Raw genomic sequence first — 16,965 nt, forward strand, 5'->3', positions numbered from 1 at the left:
CAGGCTTAAATACCTGGCTTAAGCATGTGTGCTGTTTTCGGGTCAAGGTAGTTGGACAATTACTATAGGTGTGCACGATTTTTTTTCGTATCGTACACAAAACTACTCACACAGACGAGATGGTATCCCGATGGAATAACGATGCTTTCTTAATTTGTAACCATTTGGTATATTTTGGGCCATATATCGATTTAAACTCATTATTCGCCTGTTTTCTTCACAAAAATGAACTCAGTGAAGAAAAGAACTTAAAAATTGATAACTAGTATCAGTTTTTAATTTAGAAAGGTTGCGATTTTGCTAATTGACAAGCGTTGATAAGGGTTCCGTGCACTGATAAAAACATTTTATACGAAAACATTGTGAATCAGATCATATTTGTGCAAAATATGTATTATTTTTCATACTCTCTGACTATGTTTCACTGCAAATTATGCTTACAAATGGCTTAATCAGAGCAGAAAACTTTTATCAAAATTCTTCAATGAGAAAATTCAATCACTTTCTGAATTAAACCTCGATAATAGTTATACTTTTTAAATCTTTTTTTTTAAGACGAATTTGTTTTGTCTTTATTTGAGACATCTTCAACTGTTGGCTGGTTCGTTTCTGATTAGTTCAATCTTGAGGAAACAACGGTTTGAAAAGAAATTAATCCACGATTTTTTTACAAATTCTGAACAAAACATCGCAATTCTGCTAATTGTCTTATCTTCGTAAGTAATTTGGTGTATGATACAAAAATAAACTATAGCACACCTGTGGTGAAAGTCAAGCCACTTTGTTTTTGGATGAGCCACCGATAACTACACAACGATAAAATGCCGTTCGAATCGTTCCCGCTTCGTTTGTATGCACCCGCGTCCATCGTCGTCTCCCGTAAGAACACCCCAACACACTACCGGCAGCACACCACAGTTGACAATATGTAACCCTTTCTCCCGCCCCGCTTTTATCCCATCAACCGTTTGCGCAAAACAGCAAGAGGGCCAGTTTTATCCGGGATTCGTGTCGCGTGGTTTATCATCTGTGTTTGAGATAAAGTGGGGATTGTATTGTTTTTTTTGTGGAATAGTTTTACGGAATGATCTTTTCGGGGTTCTGTTTAGCAAGATGAACTCGACATCGGTGAAATAGTGGTGGAGTATTGTCAATAACCCATTTTGAGAACAAACAAAAGGGGTAATTCCTAAACGAGAAACAACGGTAGCGGCCGCGGTCACTTACCTTGTGCTTAAGAAGAGATAGCTCATTCTTTTGCATCGTGCATCGTGTTCTCAGTGGTGTGTGTATTGATTGCGGGATTTGGGAGTGTGCAAACAATGTTTGTTGTGAAACGTGTGCTATGGGTGTTTGAAAAAATATAATATTTCATTAGAGTGGGTGTTCTAAATATTAATTAATTAGTGTTTCCGGTAAACGGTTCCCGTTGATTGGTGATATGTATTTTGATTGAATTGCCTGTATTCCAATTGGAATCTCGTTGAATGTATATTCGGTGAATCGCAGAGACAAGTGTATTCCGTGTGCGACGCGTGTGATGTATGTTTGGATTATCTGGTGATAACACTAAGGTATTATGTCCTTCTGTATTAAATTTGTCTTATCAGTTTCGTATTTGTTGATATGATATATCGTACGATTCATGAATCGAATCGCATAGTTTGTTAATTATGTTCCGGGGCTCAAATTACTATCTATAAGTAGCCTGACCAAAAGTACTTTTTATCAAGTTGTACCGTATTTTGAGTATCGTAATGCATCGAAATCTGGACACTTAAGCGCTTACGATGATAACTTCAACTACTAAAGAATATTGACATATTATAACATAAAAAATTACCATTTCTATAGAATTAGAAGATATTCATGTACTACATGGGCTAAAAAGTCCCGGGATTTTTCAACAGATGGCGCCACTAAAAATGAACAATATTCACATCGAGAGGTTCATCTGTCACTAGCTTGTGTGTGAAGTTTCATGACATTTCGTTTATTTGTTCACAAACTACACTGAGAGGAAAATTTAGTATATATGACGATTTTTTTCGTAAATGTTACCAATTCGTTAGTCATTTTCTACCCTACTAATCATTGGTACATCTTACAAAAGGAAATTGGTAGGCATTATTTTTGTAGGATGGTGGGCATATTGACCCACCATTGGAACAACATCAGTGAAAACGTTGTTTTTTATTTGTAAGAGATAATGATAAGGGATAATGACATTATGTTGTTGATAATTAATTCTTTTTTATAAAGCTGTCTTCAATCATACATTATCTTTTACACAGTAATTTCCTACATCCAACATTCTACATCTAAACATTGTTCGTGCAAATAGACATATTCAATCGCAGCCTCGACCGAATCAATCTCATATGTTTTTTCAAACCCTCACTCATCAAGGTTTTGCTCCTTTTCCTGTTGCACATTTTCATCCTTTAGGACAGCTGATTAGTTGGCAGTTGATGGGACCAGATCGCAGTACATTTCATCCGCATTATTTATTTGCTCTCCCGTTTCCTGATGTATGATGTATGATGACATTGAATATTCCACCAGTCAACTGTGCAATTTTAATCCAAGGTTAGAAGCTAAAAATTAAAAGGGAGAGGATTGTGTTGAAGTTTATTTTTATAAGATTCGGTGTATTATGATTTCAATACAACGAATTAAACTTTTGTCTTCCCGCAGCGAAAACAAGTCCTCGATATCTTTGTGGTCGAGAATTTGTTTTCGCCGAGGAGAAACAAAAATTACATATATTTGAATCTAATAAAAACCAAAAAAAATTACCTCCGAATAGATTTGTTTCCTCAAGAGGAATGACGACTGCGAAGTACGCACATTACAATTCCTAGAAATGAAAACAATCAAGGTTACACATGCTATGAAGTAAAATGTACGAATCTTTAGTTGGGATGTGTATTGCATAAGACATCCGTTTTACAAAGTTTTGGTAATATGTACAAAAAATGTGTACATTTTACCAATGTTTCAACTACTAAAGATTTGGTAGCTGCATTTACTAATGTTTTCCTCCAATGTACAGTTGTGAGCAGGGTTGCCAACTATAATTTTAAACAATCAGGGAGAATGAAAATAAAAATCAGGATAAATCAGGATAGCTCATATTGGGTTGTCCGAAAAGTTAATGTCGATTTTTGGGAAAACAAAAACATCATTTTCAATCAAAGCATTATAATTTATTTTTATATCCCTAGTTCTGTTTCACAATCTTTTGCCATCTTTCTATCTATCCTCCCAGCACATGTTTGCTTCCCCGTCGAAAACTGCTGCGAGCCATAAATGTGAAAAACAGGTTGCTTGGTAGTAGCTCATAATACAGAATCCATTGCAAATCCCACCAGAAACAGAGTATATCTTTCTTCGGGCGAAAACCGGATATGTAAAAGAATTAATGAGGTATAAATCCTCGCATAAGCGGAAATGCTAGTGTTTCGCCTGACCTTTTGATCGTTTATATTTTTTCCAAACAACCTACAGCATCACTACAGTGAATTGCAGAGAAATGAATACTCAACTTTTCACTGAATCTATTGTCTATGCTTTGGAATGAATCTTTGCTCGACAAATGTGGAAAGGATATCAGTAGTGGCAGACTTTTAAATTTTTTTCTAATTTTTATGATATTTAGTACGGTTATAGATATATTTACCATAGTCCCATCATTAAAGTTGATTCTACTTTGAATCAGAAGAACAAATTATATATAAAATCTATTTATATTGACTGTGGATTCGAAAATTTTCTCTTGAGTAATTTTACACTCCATCACTCGTTACCTCGTGTTATCACCCGGATGTGATTTTCATCTTCCGGATATAGCGAAGAAACGGATGGAGTTATGCTTGGCGCTGGCGCTTTTGCAGATAAAATAAAGAATGAGTATGGCTAATCGTGTTCAACGTCTTCTGCTAAAAATTATATCATTTCCATATCGAAGAAAAGATCAAAGATTGGACAATTTTTAGATGGACCTTATCGCTTAGTCGAGAAAGGAGCTTTCAAATTTGACCCTGTTTGTGAAAAAAGTTCTGATGCTATCGCATGGCAATGCATCATTGAAAAGAGGATTTTCTATCAACAAAAAGTGCTTGATATTAGTAATGAAACGGATAGTAGTTTGGTCGGATGCCGGATATCCGGCAAGCTTCGAGGCCGGCTAGTCGGATATTCGGCTCTTCATTTGCGAACAAGAATCTGGGAGATGTTTTGACGTAGGACTACGTCTTTCATTTCTATACCGGGGTGTAAAACTAAAGTTTCGAGAACGAAAGCGTTACGCTGGAGACCGAGATTTTGAGCGTTAATAGCTCTTAAACAACTAAACGAAATGGTATGATAAACACTTCATTTGAAAGATAAAATGTCTACGCGTCATATACTTGTTACTTTTTCATCCAAAAATTTGTTTCAATAGTCTTAAAATTGCTTTCAAAACAGGCTATTGAAATCAAAAATCGGTATATAAGCGAGCGCCGCTCGTAAACCCACTCAGTTATGATTGAACAGCGATTGGAGCATGTTGTCGCTGTTGTTGTGAAGCTAATTTCGTTTATCATGGATGCGTTGATGAACGGTGTCACCAAGAGCCTGTTTGTGCACCTAAGGCCAAAAGGGAATCCATCAGGAGGAGAGTGATGCCACGGTTCCGCTTGAAACATCGGAGCAGCCGCCACACACACACACACATACACGCGCGGAATTCTCGTTGCTATCTACGTTGCTGAAAAATAATCTGCCAGTTCCCCTGGGAATTGAAAAATACATTCATGCGAAATAGTTTATTTTAATGTTTTCTATCCATATAACACTGCAACCAAATACATTTGGTTTTGTAATTTTTCAATCAATCGCAATTAACAGGAAAGCTTCTGAGTATTTTTTTCCCCATCAGTGGAAATTTTCGTATCCAATATTGGATGCATAACATGAAAAACGGAAAATGTTTCACATCGCGAAAATCAAGTCATTTTCGAGCGATTATTTGCTTTCTACTCATATAATGCTTCGACCAAATACATTTCGTTTTGGATTTTTTCAATCAAGTGCGATCAACGTAAGACCACGTCTTTCGGCAATTTATTAGAGGTGCAATGAATCTTTAGGAATTCCCGCTCTACGCGCACTGGCAAACAATGTTTACTCAACAATTTCTCAAACTAGAAATGGGTGTTGTGAGAGAGGATTAGCGAACGCGAAAACGACAAACGGGAGAAAGATACGTTTGGAGGTTGAAGGAAATTGGCAGAAAACTTCTTCATTCTATCATTCAAATAATGTGATTCATACCACATCGTTTTGCCAGAAAGAGATTATTAATGCTCAAAGGAGGAATCGAGTCCTCCGAGGAAATTACCCAGCGCAAATTAGAGTCGACTATCGATTGCGGCATTCGTACACAAATAATTTTATAATGCAGTTTCACCAAAGTGATTTCTTCGGATATATTCACTACATCATGTCATGTATTTCATATTCTTCATAAGGAAATCCATATCCATGGCACCTATCGGTAACGAATTATTATCGAAACCACGATTTTCGCTAAATGCTCCTTTCATTTCGGCCTGTAAAAAACTTTTCTGTACTCTAATCCATCAAATTTGGAGCCCTGAAAAGGGCCGTTGATAATATGCTAAACTAATATAGCACGCTCTCCTCGGATACGATGGGCCAGCTGGATGTCCTTGGGCATGATGTGACGCGTTTTGCATGGATAGCATACAAATTGGTATCTTCGAATAAGCCTCCTGCAGCGTCATAACCGCGGAACTTTGGAAGCGCAAGTCGGTTTTGAAGTCCTGAGCAATTCCACAAACCAAATGCTGCAAAGGTAGCTTGCGGATCAGCAATTCGGTCGATATCTGATAGCGACGAATTTCATGCGAAGTTCCCGGTCGATAGCGATGTGGCTTCTCCACCTATCCTGCTACTGGTGCGCTTATCCGAGCTGACTTCGTGTGCCTTACCACCGAATGACTAACGAGCTGTCTGCGAAAGACTAACGAGCTCGAGTCCTCACGGTGCGAGAGTAGAGTAAGAAATGAACGAAAGCAAAGGAAGCGTCATTTTATAAACCATAAAAGTATAGAATCTAAATCCCACCCTTATTATATTCGTGAGTATACAGTAAGCTTATACAATAAAGAGGGTGGGGTTTACATTCGATTCTTTTATGTTTTATAAAATGACGCTTCCTTTGCTTTCGTTCATTTCTTACTCTACTCTCGCACCGTGAGGACTCGTTTCATCGGGACTAAGCAGACAGCTCGTTAGTCTTTCGGTGGTAAGGCACCACGAAAGCAGCTCGGATAAGCGCATCAGCCGCAGGAAGCGTGAAGAAGCCACATCGCTATCGACCGGGAACTTCGCATGAAATTCGTCGCTATCAGAAGTCGACCGAATTGCTGATCCGTAAGCTACCTTTGCAGCATTTGGTTCGTGGAATTGCTCAGGACTTCAAAACCGACTTGCGCTTCCAAAGTTCCGCGGTTATGACGCTGCAGGAGGCTTATTCGAAGATACCAATTTGTGTGCTATCCATGCAAAACGCGTCACATCATGCCCAAGGACATCCAGCTGGCCCATCGTATCCGAGGAGAGCGTGCTATATTAGCTTAGCATATAACCAACAGCCCTTTTCAGGGCTCCAAATTTGATGGATTAGAGTTCAGAAAAGTTTTTTACAGGCCGAACTGAAAGGAGCATTTAGCGAAAATCGTGGTGTCGATGATAATTCGATACCGATAGGTGCCATGGATATGGATTTCATAATGAAAAATATGAAATATATGACATGATGTAGTGAATATATCCCCATATCGAAGAAATCACTTTGATGAAACTGTTTACCGTTTGTCGTTTTTAATTGTTGGGAAAGGGCATTATTTCTGCTGACTAAATTCCAAGAAAAAATCCATTCCTTCTTTAAGCGTGATTCATTCTGCTTCGGATCAACGGAACAGTATGATAATCATTTCATACAAAAGATAAAATGTCCAAGAGTTATATGAGTGCTATTTATTGAGTCGAAAAATTGTTTCAATAGCTTAATGATAGCTTCGAAAACAGGTTATTGAAATCATTCGTATCCGTATGTAGCACGCCCACTTGGAAACCCATTAATCTTATTGGAATGTGAGATGGGGAAGCTCATACTTACGTCTATGCATTATGCTGTACACTACAGACTTTTTTTCTCCGTACTGATTAAGAAGCCGACCGAACTATCGGTCGACAAGTCAGTCTGCAGTCGGCGGGGGCTCTTAATTTCGTTTTTGCAGGCCGAACCGAAAAAATTTCAGTCGAGTTAACTCTTTTTTACAGTAATGCTTTTGAATCCGGACACTTTGCATTACATTCAATATCATACCACAGCCATAACATTTTTTTCATGTTGAATTTATGCGATTAATAGTTGCTAATATAGTTACTGATAGTTTCTTGATAGTTACTTATCAATCGCATTAATTCAACACGCAGAAAATGTTGTGGCTGCGGTATGGTATTAAATACTTACTTCGATGTTATTCGTTTCTCTCTCAGGGTAAGCAACGAATATAATAAGGGTGGGGTTTAGATTCTATACTTTTATGGTTTATAAAATGACGCTTCCTTTGCTTTCGTTCATTTCTTACTCTACTCTCGCACCGTGACGACTCGTTTGTTTGGGACCAAGCAGATAGATAGTTAGTCTTTCAGTGGTAAGGCACACGAAAGCAGCTCGGATAAGCGCATCAGCCGCAGGATAGGTGAAGAAGCCACATCGCTATCGACCGGGAACTTTGCGTGAAATTCATCGCTATCGGAAGTCGACCGAATTGCTGATCCTCAAGCTACCTTTGCAGCTTTTGGATCGTGGAATTGCTCAGGACTTCAAAACCGACTTGCGCTTCCAAAGTTCCGCGGTTATGACGCTGCAGGAGGCTTATTCGAAGATACAAATTTGTGTGCTATCCACGTAAAACGCGTCACATCATGCCCAAGGACATTCAGCTGGCCCATCGAATCCAAGGAGAGGGTGCTATATTAGCTTAGCATATAATCAACGGCCCTTTTCAGGGCTCCAAATTTGATGGATTAGAGTTCAGAAAAGTTTTTTGCAGGCCAAACTGAAACGAGAATTTTCGTTTGGATGCCATACAGCATCGAGAAAATTCCGGAAAGATCTAATCGTTGCTGAAAAATAATCTGCCAGTTCCCTGGGAATTGAAGAATACATCCATGCGAAAGAGTTTATTTTAATGTTTTCTAATTATATGGCGAACACAGCGACCAAATACATTTGATTTCGTAATTTTTCAATCAAGTGTAATTAGCTGGAAAGCTTCCGAAGATTATTCTTTCCCATCAGTAGGATATTTTCGTATCCAATATTGGATGCATAACATGAAAAACGGAAAATGTTTCGTATCGCGAAAATTATATAATTTTCAATCGATTATTGCTCAGTCGCCGAAATTTTCATACTCAGAGAGTTCATTCTCCTCTAGTTTGCCTTCCAAATTGCCATCGTAAACCACACCTTCTCTCGATTCAATCACGCACGAAAAGCATACTGAAATGATATTCTGGTGGTGAAACCGAAAATTTCAAAATTCGGATTTTTAGCGTTACGTAATTTGTGCACGACGCCTGAGGACATCGACAAGACAACATCGTTACTGAACGAGCTGAACGGCGAGGGATCGAGGGATTCATTACCTGGCCTGACCTGACCTGAAATGCAATCAGTTTGTTTTAACTGTGAGGGAGCGCAGAAAAGCCAATGCTGATACTCTCGTGACCAAGAGAGTATCAGCATCGAAATACGGTTCCTCGGGAAGACATAGAAGCAGCCGCCACACACACATACACGCGCGCAACTCTTTTCGTTTGCTGGTTATCGAGAGGAAACCTGGAAAAAAATGATCGTTGCTGAAAAATAATCTGCCAGTTCCCCTTGGAATTGAAAATTACATTCAAGCGAGTTTGTTTTAATGTTTTCTATCCATATAATACTGCGACCACATACATTTGGTTTTGTGATTTGTCAATCAAGTGCAGTTAGCAGGAAAGCTTCTGAAGATTATTCTTCAGAACAAGGTTTTTTGTATCCAATATTGGATGCATAAAACCTTGAGTCTCCAACGTAACACTCTCGTTTTTGAAGTCACCCAAATATTTATTTATTCATTCTTTCAGGATGGATTTAGATTCAACTTCAAACAAATGATCTCTAAATCAACGATAGTCCTACGTCACCCTTGCGGTTATACCATAGATATAACCCACTTCCTGTTTTTATGAAGAAATTAAAGAAAAATAATGAAGAAAATAAATAATTACCAAATCATGGTTTATAATTTTCGAAATCTGTTGCTGAGATACACACCGTCCATTTTTTGTGGAACTTGGAAACGATAAAGTAAAAATATTTTAGCAATTTGGGTTTCAAAAATAATTTTTCAACTAACGACACAATATTCTTGAATTTTCATTTCTGAGAGTCGGAATTTTCATAAAATCTTGCGGGAAACAAGCGGGAATAAAAAAATTAAATTGAGTGGCCGCTCTGCAGATACTTCTAACCCGGAAACAATGAATGGTTTTGCGCAAATGTGACCCTCGAAAGGAAAGGGTTTTAAGGAATCAGTTTAAGATGGTTTATTCATGGTTAATGTGTGCTTAAACCGTGTCCATAAACATTCATTGACAATGTACGTAATGTATCTTTTCTTCTAGACACAAACACTGTCGCCGAGCCCCGAGCCAGGGCCTCGCATCGATATTCCGTATGAATATCGATGCGAGGCCCTGGCCGAACAAAATTACATCACTGTATGTACGACAGCGCGAGAACGATTCTCCGGTGGAAATGTGCCTCTTGAACGCTTGATCTTGCAAGTCCACAGCAGTACCTGTTTTTGGAAAAATAGTTCTGAATAGTTCTGTTGCTACTGCTGAGGGTGTTTCTGCTAATGTTGCTGCTTCGCCTGCGCTTCTGTTGCTGATGTTGAATTTGATTACTCTGCTTCTTTTTGTATTCTTCCTTTTGGTTGTTGGAAAATAACTGATCACTTCGTAACGGAACAGCGAAATTTATGTATTCTGCCTAACAGAAGAATTACACAGGATGAGCTTGCGACGAAATATTCCACTTCTCTTCAGACTTCCATTGTATTGAGCAAAATCGTTGTAGGTTATGTCAGCATTAGGAAATACGATTGTCTTCTCGCTAACTGGTGCGAGACTGAGATTGATTAGAGTTAGGCCAATATGTAAATGGTTTTCTAATTTTTATTCTTTCTCTTGATAGAACGATGTGCACGGTGGATAGCTACGAGTTTTTGCAATAACAAACAAAAGACGCGGACAAAAAGGGCAAAAAAAAAAGAAGTGCACACGCGATAGAAGATATTTCAGCGTGATATTTTATCAGTACAGAAAAACATTAAACCATCTATTTGTGATGACGTGCATACCAGTGGTCGGATAATGAGAAAGCCATTACCAAAACAAAAGAGCAAGAACCTACCACTGACATATTTCGGGAAGCTCTGTACAATTACTATAGAACTTTCTTTAGCGGATAATCGGGGGTGTTGGTCGGTACGATTTGAGGAGCATAAATTGTGCCAATCAAAACGGGGAATTTGGTGCGCTTCGATAATGCATAACATTTTACAATCATTAAATCTAAAAAATATATTATTTTCTTTATTGTGATGGATGCGTAGAAATATTTCCAATTGATGGATACAAACATATTTGCGATCTATCAACAAATATTCGAGTTATAAGCGTTCGATGAATATTTCATTATTTCTTACGTGTTCAGTTTTCAGATTTCTATTTTCACTTTCTATATCCTCCTTAGAGTGCCAATGAAAATGGCCATCTCGAATTTTCAAAGCGAACTTGATTAAAAAAGTTGATTCTCACGAAAAACTACCCTATGTAAAATATCAGCTCAATCGGACTTCATTTACTAGTGTCGCAGTCACACAGCGGTCAAAGTTTGAGTTTTTTGAAAACCGAAAAATCACCCAAGGGAGGAGTAAGGAAAATCGGGGTTTTCGAAAAAAAATTGATGCCAAATGTCTTCAAATTGCGTGAAACGTCGAGATTTACTGTTATCTCGAAAATAACAATTTTTCGTCAAAAATTTACTTTTCAGACAAAAACGACCAAGTGCTGAAAAGTCTATTTTTGACAACAAAAATTTTTTTTCGAGATAACTGTAAATCTCGACGTTTCATGCAGTTCTAAGGCTTTTGGCATCAAAAAAAAATTTTTTTTTGAAAACCCCGATTTCCTTTACTTTCCCCTTGGGTGATTTTTCGATTATAAGTAAACTAAAATTTTGAGATCTGTGACAATACAGCAATTCCAAATGAAATCGTCCTAAAAATGCAGATTTTAAAAATTTGTATTTTTGATTCCAATGAAAGTGTGTTTTCCGTTTGGGTTGGAGGAAATATGAGTTTTTCACAGCAATTGGGAATTTTTTGACTCAAGCGTTACTTTTGAAAAGGGCGTATCGATTTTATTAAGAGAAATCTTTGATAATTTATATCTCAAAAACTATCAGTCGTACCGAAATAGTGTCTTAGAAAGAGTTATAGAATATTGATGGTTGAATATGAAAAAAATGTACACTGAGAAAAAAAATTAGTACTTTTTTTAATTACAGAATAAAAATTCAATTTGCAATATCCAAAATACATATTTTTCAATTTTTTCTTTAATTTTTTCATGCAAAATAGAAGTCATGCAGAAAATTTTAAAAATGGGCCCAAGATGGTAAAACTATTTTTGACGAACTTTGTGGAACATCGAATTTTTAGGAATTATCGAAACTTCTAATTTTTGTATGTTAACAATCATTTTTAGCCACAAATTATGAATCCTGATGTGATTTAAAACAAAAAAGGATATTATCAATCTCCTTCTAAATGTAGCCATTCTCGAAATATTTAAAAAAAATATTTCAAATTTATTTTTTATAGTAAATAATCCCTTTTAATATGTTTGTCGTGTTATACCGTCATGTTCATGCAATTTTATGAATTTGCTTATAATTTCCAACAACTTTTCCAAATACATCATCATGGTTCAATTTTTGACTCAAGCGTAACTTTTGAAAAGGGAGTATCGATTTGAGTAAGAGAAATCTTTGATAATCTATATCTCAAAAAATATGAGTCGTAATAGTGTGTTAGAAAGAGTGATAGAGTATTGTTGGCTTAATTTGAAAAAAATATACACTGAGAAGAAAAATTAGTACTCTTTTCTTTTTTTACAAAATAAAATTTTAATTTGCGATATCAAAAAATATGTATTTTCAAATATTTTTTTCAAATTTTTTCATATAAAATAGAAGTCATGTAGAAAATTTAAAAAAATGAGCCCAAGATGGTAAAACTATTTTTGACGAACTTTGTGGAACATCGAAGTTTGAGGAATTTTCGAAACTACGAGTTTTTGTATGTTAGCAGTCATTTTTAATCACAAATTATGAATCCTGATGTTATTTAAAACAAAAAAGGTTATTATCAATCTCTTTTTAAATGTAGCCATTCTCGAAATATTTAAAAAAAATATTTGTAATTTATGGTCTTTTTAATAGTAAATAGGCCCTTTCAATATGTTTGTCTTGTTATACCATCATGTTCATGAGATTTTATGAATTTTACATATTTTTTGGTGTCGCAAATTAAAATTTTATTTTGTAAATAAAAAAAAGAGTACTAATTTTTCTTCTCAGTGTATATTTTTTTCAAATTAAGCTAACAATACTCTATAACTCTTTCTAACACACTATTTCGGTACGACTCATATTTTTTTGAGATATAAATTATCAAAGATTTCTCTTACTCAAATCGATACTCCCTTTTCAAAAGTTACGCTTGAGTCAAAAAATTAACCATGATGATGTATTTGGAAAAGTTGTTGGAAATTATAAGCAAATTCATAAAATTTCATGAACATGTGGTATAACAGGACAGACATATTAAAAGAGATTATTTACTATAAAAAGACAATAAATTAGAAATATTTTTTTAAATATTTCGAGAATGGCTACATTTAGAAGGAGATTGATAATATCCTTTTTTGTTTTAAATCACATCAGGATTCATAATTTGTGGCTAAAAATGATTGTTAACATATAAAAATTAGAAGTTTCGAAAATTCCTAAAAATTCGATGTTCCACAAAGTTTGTGTCAAAAATAGTTTTACCATCTTGGGCCCATTTTTTAAATTTTCTGCATGACTTCTATTTTGTATGAAAAAATTAAAAAAAATTTTTTTAAAAAATGTATTTTGGATATTGCAAATTGAATTTTTATTTTGTAAATAAAAAAAGAGTACTAATTTTTTTTCTCAGTGTGCATTTTTTTCATATTCAACCATCAATTCTCTATAACCGTTTCTAAGACACTATTTCGGAACGACTCATAATTTTTGAGATATAAATTATCAAAGATTTGTCTTACTCAAATCGATACGCCCTTTCCAAAAGTTACGCTTGATTCAAAAAATTCCCAATTGCTGTGGTAAACTCATATTTCCTCTAACCCAAACGGAATACACACTTTCATTCGAATCAAAAATACTCATGTTTTGTCATTTGTCGATTTCATTTGGAATTACACAATAGTAAATTAAATCCGTATCAGCTAATATGTTGCAGAGTGTATTTTATCATACAAATTAACATTTCGCAGGGAGTCCCGTATGAAAAATCGATATGACGATTTTCATTGGCACCCTAAACCATACGTTTTGCCTCGTATTTCGAATAAACGACGAGTCCCAGAGTTTCGATTTTTAAAAAAAATATTTCGAAATGACAGTAGATCTCGACGTTTCATGCAATTTGAAGACAATTGACATCAAATTTTTTTTTCGAAAACCTCGATTTCCTTTACTCCCCCCTTGGGTGGTTTTTCGGTTTCCAAAAAACGCATACTTCGACCGCTGTGCGACACTAGTAAATGAAGTCCGATTGAACTGATATTTTGCATAGGGTAGTTTTTTGTGGGAATCAACATTTTTAATCAAGTTCGCTTCGAAAATTCGAGGGTCATTTTTTTCCCATACATCCATTGGCACTCTAATCCTCCTGTTACATGTAGTCCTACGTCAAAATGAACGGCGTTCGCTAGAAGGTATACAAAGAATTTTGAAAACAAGTTTTGTGGATTGACGAAAGCAGCCAAAGGATTTTCTGAAGTCTTAATCAAACCAGGTGAATATCTGTCTTACGGAAATCTTCAGTAAACCGCGAAACATAGTGCATCGTTTGACCGGCAATAGGCAAAAACCGATGGAGGAACGATAGCCGATATTGTCACCCTGAACAAAAATTTGGAAGGACTTGAAGTCTCGAGTAGAAAGTCGACAGAAGCTCATAAGTGAGCTTGACCGAGAATTTACAGAGGCCTAAACTCCTAAACTCTCCTAAACTTTGTTTAGATTAAGAGTTCAGAGCTTGCAAACGGTAATAATCAAGCGTTGAGAATAAAAAATTGTCATCTTTTGAGCACTTTTTGGATTAAATTAAAAATAAATAAGTAGGTTTAAGCTATTATTAGGCTAATATTATCCAACGAAATATGATTGAAAACAACGCATTTTGTCTAAATACACCAACGTCGTATCATGGAAAATAACATAAGCGCTTCATCCTCGCAGTATTGTATACTAACCCGATTCTAATTTATAATTTCTAATTTCTGATCCCTTCCAGATGCCCTACAGCAATGGGGCGGCACTGCGCTTTCTGCTACCTCCAGCTTTCCGAGCAAACCACCAGGATTGCAATCTAACGCGAATCTCACACAGTTCCGACTCGGTCTACCGGACCGAGCCGGACGACGATTTGGGATCGATCACGCTGATTGCCTACCGACCCATGATCAGGACGAACGCCGGTGACGGCGTTGGCTACGGCAGCACCGGCACTCTCAGTAGCGGCTACTGTAGCTTGACTGGAGCACTGTAAGTTTTGCTTGTATTTGAAAATGTATAACCCAGTAAACCAAAACACAATCATTGGGCGGAGAAAAAAAAACGACGGAAAGTGATTGCTTTTGGCACAGATTTAATTGCTCGTGCCGTGCCGCGCCTTCCTCCAACCGACGGGGGGAGGACGGCGGGTGGAATACACAAAAATCTCATAACTTATTTTTAAACTAGCGTCACTATGCCGTCAGTTTTCCGCCACACGTTCGTCGCATGGGCCTGAAATAAAAACTTATTTTTGTGAAATTGCGAGTAGAATTTTTGGTTTTTTGTTCCCTATGAATTTTTCAGGGTATTTTTTCGCGTGTGCTTTTACTATCTCTAGTTGTCATCACGTGCAATTGTTCGGCCGGATGTGATTGTTTGTGTTCGGGTTCGAGTACGAGATTAGGAGTTCGGGAAAAGTGTAATGCGTGAAAGCGTGTGTAATGAAAAAAAGGTTTTGTTAGCGAGGAGTTTCGATCGTTTTTAACACGTTCTCAGTCCCTAGAGACTGACTTTGAGCAATTCGTTAGAAAAACGTTAAGACAGACGGTTACAAAATAAGGAAGTAAAAAAGAACATGGTTTGCTTTCGGATGTTTTGCGATACATGACTACTTTTTAGTCGAATTTCTGTATTTCGACACAGGAAAAATATTCTCGCATTAGACATTAAAAACACCAACCGTCAAAATCGACTACGAAACAAAAAAACCGAAGTGAAAAAGTCGTGATTCCAGAAAAATAAAGTTGCAAAAAAATAAAATCGAGTATTCAATAAATCTGGGAATAGTATTTAAGCATCGAAGAGATTAAACATAATAATTATAAATTCAAAAATGAAACAAACAATAAATAAACAACAGAATTTAAATTAAGAAATTTATTGAAAAAAAAAATAAAAAAAACAGAACTTGATACGGACTAGATTTTCAAAAGATTGTAAAATCGAAAAATTCGAGAGACCAAAAATAAAAATAAAACCTACAAAATTAAAAAAGCTGGAAATTGATAGTAAAATGAAAAAAAAACGAAAACCAAAACATGGAAAATTCAAAGTAAAGATTTTCATTTTTTTTCAAATTCTTTCAGTAAAGAATCCAAAAATCAAAAACTCAAAAATGCGAGAAAAATTTAAAATTCGCATAAAGATAATGAAAAATAATAAAAGTGAAATTTAAAAAAAAATCGAGAAATCGAATAATCAACAAATGTACGAATAGCAAACAAACAGAACAAATAAACAAAAAAATACGAAAATTCATAAAAATTCATTGAAAAGCTGAAAACTTCTAATGGAGACAAAAAACTTTCGCTAAGGATTGAAGAAAAAAAATCTAATTACAAACATTTGTAGAATCTAAACTACAAATCGAAGAATTAAAAATCAAAATAATTAAAAATCAATAAAAATTTTGAGATCGACGAATCCAAAAGTTGAAAAAAAATTAAACTAAAAAACGATTTAGATGTTGTTCAGTCGCAAGCGCACTGAAGGGAGATTAAATCATATGAAACACCACACCCTTGGGAACGATTCACCGCTCTCGCGCAAAAAAGATCAAACATGTTCCAACAACGAATTGCTATGATAGTTTGCTGTACAAGAGCATTTCGGATAAAGACAGCGAAGCATAAGCAACAGCAACGAATTCAAGCAGAATCTGAAGGATAACAGTAGGAGAAATTTTAAGTGACAAAATTGTAAATTTAAAAAAAATTAAGAGATCAAAAATAAATTACAGTAGAAAAAAAACTCAAATGTTTCAAATATAATAATCAGAAATACGAATATTGAAAACTTGCGAGATTAAAAATAATGAAATTAAATATAGCAAAAAAATAAGAACAATGAAAAAAAATAAATTGATTTTGAACAAACCAAATAAGTTCAAGAGTAAAAAAATTAGCATACCAAGAATTTAAAAAAAGGGTTAAAAACTG

The 16,965-nt window shown here is 35.7% G+C and overlaps 1 protein-coding gene across 1 annotated transcript in view; it reads left to right on the forward strand.

The window, feature by feature from the left end:
- The window catches only part of LOC129768020 (protein MAK16 homolog A), a 59,346-nt gene extending 44,447 nt beyond the window's left edge, over window positions 1-14,899 (forward strand). The window contains exon 4 of the mRNA XM_055769391.1: window positions 14,766-14,899. The gene's annotated coding sequence lies outside the window, so the exon portion shown is untranslated. The remainder of the gene's footprint in view (window positions 1-14,765) is intronic.
- The last annotated feature ends 2,066 nt before the right edge of the window (window positions 14,900-16,965 follow it).

Source organism: Toxorhynchites rutilus, chromosome 1, assembly GCF_029784135.1.
Source record: "Toxorhynchites rutilus septentrionalis strain SRP chromosome 1, ASM2978413v1, whole genome shotgun sequence".
Taxonomy (NCBI): Eukaryota; Metazoa; Arthropoda; class Insecta; order Diptera; family Culicidae; genus Toxorhynchites; species Toxorhynchites rutilus.